Source organism: Onychostruthus taczanowskii, unplaced genomic scaffold (genome assembly GCF_017590055.1).
Source record: "Onychostruthus taczanowskii isolate IOZ18803 unplaced genomic scaffold, ASM1759005v1 scaffold40, whole genome shotgun sequence".
NCBI classification, from domain to species: domain Eukaryota; kingdom Metazoa; phylum Chordata; class Aves; order Passeriformes; family Passeridae; genus Onychostruthus; species Onychostruthus taczanowskii.
This window is the reverse complement of record NW_024501460.1, coordinates 770,515-776,514: the sequence shown is the minus strand read 5'-3', so window position 1 is coordinate 776,514 and position 6,000 is coordinate 770,515. Positions and strand designations below refer to the sequence as shown.

Below are 6,000 nucleotides of genomic sequence, written 5' to 3'. Positions count from 1 at the left end.
GGGTGGGGGGGAGGTGGTGGGTGGTACAGGGACACACATAATTACTTACATGATAAACACATTTCCATCTTTAGCACAATAGATAACCAGCTTTCACGGGAGCCAGCTCAAATAGTATGATAATTAAATACTAAGTATGAGATCAAGAAATTATATTACCCAGAAGACTTCAGGAGATCATATTTTTCATAGTGTATTTCTGGTGAAAATCATATTCCTGCTCTCCAAAGCAACAGGGTCCAGAAATCATTATACCTGGTCTGTCACCCAGGCTGCAAGAAATCTGACTATTGTTAGTTAATTTGGAAGATCATACTCAAACAAAGATTGTAGACCCCTTTCAATAATGGAAGCTATGCAAGTGGCTTTTATGATTGGTCAGTTGTGTCACAAAATGCTGCTCTTGACTGAAAGAGCATGAATATTAATGGCTTATAAATAAAAGCCTTTTATATACACGAAATATGAAATTAGCTTTCCCTAAATGCTCACATCAGCAGAATTTGATTTCCCAAAAGTTCATAAAAGGACTGTAAAAAGGAATGAGCAAGGCCATGTTCTACTTTGCTCCACAGTATTTGTGCATTAACAGTTTGTTGAGCCTTGCAAAACAAACACACAGCCAGTATTTTCTATAAACAACACTCAAATTCTGCACACAGGCTTGAGAGACGAGTATTAACAGTACAATCCCTCCTCTTCCAAAGTGTTTCCTATGGAGCTGGCTACGCAAATGAGCTGCATGAACCTTGTCTCAGCTCCCTGACTGGCCTTCAGGAAAAGAAAATAATACTGCAACGATAGTCCATTTTGCTTTCTTGCAAAGAGATGGCAGGAACTTTGCAAGAGCTGATTTTCTTAGACAAGGACAGACTGGATAGACAACCTCAGTCAGAAATACACAGAAATGAGAGAGAAAAGCACAGCAGTGGAAGACAAGAAAATAGAGGAGAGTAAACTCTAAAAATGACAGCACTATGCACACATGCACAATTAAGAGTGAGCAAAGAAAAATAACAGTTATTACCTTTAAATAAAACATTAAGAGGCTGAAAAAGAAAAAAAAAAAAAAACCTGAAACATTTCAGGAAAAAAAAAAAAAAAAAACAAAAAAAAAAAACAAAAAAACCCCCAAACAAAAAAAAAACAAACAAAAAAACCCAGGCAGTATTACATTTAGTAAAGCCATTAAAACCAGTAAATGGCTATCACCCTTTTAGAAAACTAACATTCCTGCCTGCAAATACTTGCACACACTCTTACACAGGAACAGCAAAATCTCAAGCCCTGAAAAGCACTTCGGCATGTGCTTAACTCCTAAGCTCCAAGTACTTCAATTGACGTCAGTAAGAGTATTCATACATTTGAGACTGGCACGTGCTTCAGTGCCTTGCTGGATCGAAACTGATGGTGCCAATTCCACGTCTTTTTAATCCACAGCAAAGCCAAAGAGGTCCTTGTGCCTTGCTGCTCCCTTAACTGTGCCACTAAAATGTCCTGCAGGCTTGTACTGAAACCAGACCACTTAAAGATGAAAAGGTAGAAGAAAAAAGAGCCTGGGCATAACTACTCTTTTAGTCTTATAATTTCAGTGACCCTATTTCACATGCAGCTCTTTGGCTGTATTGATATGGCCAAAGCTCCATACCATGAAGGAATGATTCATAGTGTCACCACTGCTGGCTTCAATGGTGAGAAAAAAGCATGTGATGCCACATCCTGCTGTTCCTATAATTAAAAGGAAGCCTTGGTTTTTGTAGCTTTTTGATTTGACATGGTTTGGCCTTCTCACACTACTTGGGAACCCAGGGCAAAAATACATCAGCACTTCAGTTAATGTGCACATTCAATAGATATGAGTAGTTTTAACATGAGAACTTTATCTGAACTTATTATTGAGTGGTACAAAATAAAACAAATAAAGCCATGGGAAATTTCTGGATTCCCTTATGTAAGCAGGTTCTTATCCTAAGATGTAGAAAATAGAACAGTACACTGGCTTCAATTCCACAGTGAAGCTGTTGCATATGGAATGGGTGTGTGTGGCTGTTGAAAAGAGCAGCAGTTCTTGTACCACATTTAGCAGTGGAACTTAGCCTCCAGTAGCACAGCTATCTTAATTTTCTTTTCTACCTCTTTTTATTTCTCTTGTTGAAGGACAAAATTGTTCAAATCCTACCTAAGCAAGTGTAACATGTAACTGTAGAACATTTTTAATTCTATTTGAACTGATTTTAGTACTTTGGAAATTATTATGGCATTGCCATTACCACGGGCACAAACACATTTAGCTTCATTTTCACCTGTGAGGCCTAACTTCGTTTCAACGTTGTTTAATATTCACCATGCTTCCAGCAGTAAGGCAGTACAGCAAAATCTAAATCCGAACAGCCCTTAGAACAGACAAGGACAGCTAATTTTGCTTGCTATGAAATAAAACATGTATCTTGACTCCTATTTAGTCATAATTTCACAGCCCATTTAAACTCACTCTATTGCTAACAGACGCAATCCTACCCCTCCCTTGCCACTTCACTGTGTGTCCCTGTAACACTTTCCCAAGACCAAGTATTTTTCCAGCTATATCACAAACTGCAATATTAAATGAATCCACATTAAACCACATTTTATCAGTTCAGTTTTTACTTAGTTACTATAACATGCCCTAAGTCCAGCTTTTAAGTTACATGAAGTTGCTGGTCTTACATAGTGATATTACTATGTCTCCATTACAAGCTGAATAACTACAACAAAAAAATTAACATTGGCTTTCTGAGACCAGAGAACGTCGCTTTCAGTTGTGGCTATACAGCAGAAATTAGCTGGAGTAGTACTTCTTCTAATAATTCATTAAAAGCTCTACTCTACCCAAACAAGATGGTAACAAGAAGGCAGTCTTTCTGCTGCTGGAGCCTTAATCTTACATTTGAAAAGCTTTTAGCAGCCTGCAAGGTGGCAATAGGCCATGAGAATTATCATTATCACTACACTTCAGAAGGGGGTAAAAAAGTGACTATGAATCAGAAAACCTCATCTCAGGTGTCCATCTAGGTCATCCATATGTGAAATAGACTCAAACTAAGGCTGGTCACCTGGAACGCCACCCAAAAAGGAACCATGTACAACACCTGCGTAGTTACCAGTCAATTTAAAAAAACAGTAACAGAAAGCCTTCTTTTCTCTTGGCTTTGAGTTTTATGAACTCTAAAGTTTGAATCAAGTTTACTAGGGCTCAAATCAAAACAAAACTAGGTTGGATTTTGGGGGTTTTTTCAGCTCAAGTGGAGTTAAGAAGCTAATTCATCTGGCATATGCACAGGGTTGCAAATTTATGTTTTGGGGGTTTAAACATGCATGCTGCAGCTGAGAGATTTGGCTTACAACTTTGATGTACCAAAAAGAACTGTAGGACAAAGTGGCTGAAAGTAATACCCATAAAATAAAAAAGGCGAGAGAGGAAACATCCCTTCTCTAAGTCACCCTCAGTCTGTCTACTGGATACCTTATAAAAAGAAAAAAAGCTATAAACATGAGGTGGTAGCCTGCAGCATTTTAAAAATCTAAATGCAATGAACTTTGTGAACATAAAGACTGCCAGTTTTAGAACAGCATAGGAAACTATATGCTAAATATAACAATAAAAATATGATAAGCATCTCAAAGACTGAGAGACTGAACAGACTCCTGTCCAAGACTCATGGTTTCTGTCCACTCCAGTAGTAGCAACCTGAAAAAATATTTGTACATTGCCATTGACTTGATTCACAGGCTTTACATCATCGAATTCCTCAATGCAATTCTTAAACATGCAGGCCATTCAAAAATGTGGCTAGAAAATTGTTATTTAGCTGTTTAAATGGAGTTGTCAAGGTCCAGGGCAAATTGAATTCCTGCCACCTGGGAGTCTCAAAAGCTTACTCTCTTGGCTGGACTCCCCCAAATGCAGCATAACTAGCAACATGCCTAGCACAAGACTAAGGTTTACCCAAGGTAGTAACAGATTTTTTTGTTATCCAGAAAAAGAATGAAGTACAATCCTCAAAGAGAAAAGAAAGTCCTTCCCATAACATACAAGTGTGGGAAAGGGCAGAGAAGACCATCCCATTCTTGTGGGCAGTGAAGGAAAAAAATAACCTCATCAGAATGCCAGTACACAACATAACCAGAAATAACGTGCAGCATGTATCTCTACCCACTCACATAAAACTGTTTCAAAAATAGGCACAGAATAAGCATATAGTTGAAAGAGCTGATAATTTCTCCAAATTCACTCCCATCATTTTTAATTGAAAAGCATGCACTCCCTCAACACTCATCTGCAAGGAAAGCTAAAAATGAATTGCCTGCAATATACAGTTATCCCAACTTGGCTCAGACAACACAGTATCAAAGTGCAAAACTAAGATTAGTAGATTATGTCAGAATGAGCTCCCATGGTTTATTTTTGAACACTGTAAATATCGTTAGCCAGTCATCATAGCATGTGCGTGCCAAAATACGCTAATCTCCTGCAACTATCACGTCATCCAAAAGATGTCAGACCAGAAAGGCAAGCTTAAAGAACTGAAAGCAAAGCACCAGGGACTCAAATACCACAAACCCTCCTGGAGTACAGCAGTAGGCCACAGTTTTTCAACTTCCTATTATTTGCATTTCTTCTCAGTCACAGATCCAAGGCTGCCTTTTTTGCAGAGCAAATCAAGGGAAGAGAACCTGGCAGAAAAGATGGCAAGAAGCCATGCAGAAAAGACGAAGCAGATTACAGAGGAGAAACATTTAGAAAGGATTAAATCATGCCCCTCAAGTGATGCAATTATGAACTCTTCTGGGGGCGTCATCACATTTCTGCTGAACTAGTTTTAGCAGTGTCAAAATGTCTAATTCTGCCTGTAGCAATTCTACAGGCTCTAAACTGAACCTGACCAGAAACTACTCCAGCTCCAAAGGCCTGACCTAGATGCAGAAAGTACACAGAGACCTTAGTTTAGCTTTCTCACTTTTCTTTCGGTGTATTTTTAATCACACAATCCCATTTATATGCCCAATAAAAGGATATATCTGTCCCTCAGATAAGAATAGGGGATATTGTGATGCATCAGTCCAGGATGAGACATTTGCTGCAGAAATGCTGAAGCAGCTTTACATCTTCCCTATGTGTACCAGTGAAACTATGATTTCCACCTGTGCCTCTTTCCCTGCTTCCATGCTCAGCCAGGCTGGTCACTGTGAATGGCTTCCTGCAGAAGCATAAATTAAGCCAATAAACTTGGCACGGGAGCAGATGGGGTGCACTCCCAGCATCCGTCTGCTCACAGAGCAAGGAGCCGTGATCCCAGGCCTGGAGATGCAGTGTTTGGCATGGCTATGGTCCCAACCACTGCTCAGCTTTGCCACTCATCATGGCCACCCTTGCAGAGCAACTTCAGCAACAGCATTTTACAGCTTCAGATCCCTTTCCGGCATAGGGAAGAATCAGACAAAAAGACAGGACAAGCAGAGGGGAGGAGAGCTAGCATATTTTCAAACAAGACCTCACTGCTATAATTAAAGGGTTTATTCCTTTCCCACAGCCCACACTGGAAATACCAGGCCTCTGTCAGATCACTGAAGGAACAACTTCAGAACAGGATGTCATTACACAAGGGAAAGTGTGAAACCCGAGCAAGTGAAACAGCAAATGGTTTTAAACCTTCTACCTACTGCTTCATTGAGGAAACGTTTTTGTGACTGACTGAAATAAACTCACGCCTCCAAATGAAAACCAAGAGCTCCCAAATAAAACCTGCCTGTTAAAAACCAAGAAGGATTGCATCCAATATTCCCAGAAGTAATGAGCGAGCAAAACAACCAACCCATCAAAGATCTAAGAGAACACCAAACAGGTTTTGGCAATCATATTATTTCCTGTATCTGAATTTCGGTGCCAAGTAATCCTCACATACTAGACCTGAATTTTACAAGCGATTTGCAGATTTTAAGTTTCTTGGTGGCTTCTTACCA

The 6,000-nt window shown here is 39.5% G+C and overlaps 1 protein-coding gene across 7 annotated transcripts in view; it reads right to left on the bottom strand.

The window, feature by feature from the left end:
• The window catches only part of JARID2 (jumonji and AT-rich interaction domain containing 2), a 215,706-nt gene that overhangs the window by 202,036 nt on the left and 7,670 nt on the right, over positions 1–6,000 (bottom strand). Inside the window, exon 1 of one of the 7 annotated variants that reach the window (XM_041413116.1) lies at positions 4,201–4,220. The exons of the other annotated variants lie outside the window; for them this stretch is intronic. The gene's annotated coding sequence lies outside the window, so the exon portion shown is untranslated. Of the gene's footprint in view, positions 1–4,200; positions 4,221–6,000 lie in introns of those variants that run through there. 7 annotated transcript variants of the gene reach the window in all.